Source organism: Octodon degus, unplaced genomic scaffold, assembly GCF_000260255.1.
Source record: "Octodon degus isolate 3935 unplaced genomic scaffold, OctDeg1.0 scaffold00263, whole genome shotgun sequence".
NCBI classification, from domain to species: Eukaryota; Metazoa; Chordata; class Mammalia; order Rodentia; family Octodontidae; genus Octodon; species Octodon degus.
Window position 1 is genome coordinate 2,600,748 of NW_004524839.1, and position 690 is coordinate 2,601,437.

Here is a 690-nt window from a genome sequence, read left to right on the forward strand (position 1 = left end):
TTTAAGAAGCCAGGGAGATAGCTCAGTAGAATAAGCGCTTGCCTGACAAGTGCAAGGACCTAAGTTCAATCCCTGGTTCAGCAAAAGAAATTAAAAAAATAAATAAAATAAAAATTTAAGTATTATATTTCAGTCAACACACATATGCAAAATATAATTTCAATAAGTAATGAATATTTTGTGTGTGTGTGTGTGTGTGTGTGTGTGTGTGTGTGTTTTGTTCCTTGAATGCCTTCAGGGCACTTTTGCATGGCTGGAGTGTTGTGGGGATCGAACTACAGCAAACTGAGGCTGCCAGCATTGTGGAAGCAGTCACTTAAAGAACTGAGCTAGGGCTGGGCCCCCAAGTAATGAATATTTTTGTGTTTTTCTTTGAGACAGGATTTCCCTATGTAATTCAGACTGGCCTTGAACTCCCTTACACTTTTGGCCTCTTTAATGCTAGGCAAGTGTTCTACCACTGGGCTGCACTTCCAGCCCCAGAGAGCATTTATTTATTTATTTATTTATTTATTTATTTATTTATTTATTGTGGTACTGGGGATCGAGCTCAGGACCTTACGCTTGTGAGGCAGGTGCTTATGCCCCTGAGCTATCTCCCCAGCCCAAGATCATTTCTTTTTTCCTTTTCTTTTTGGTCTTTTTGAGAAAGGGTCTCACTATGCAGTTCAGGCTGACCTTGAGCTCACA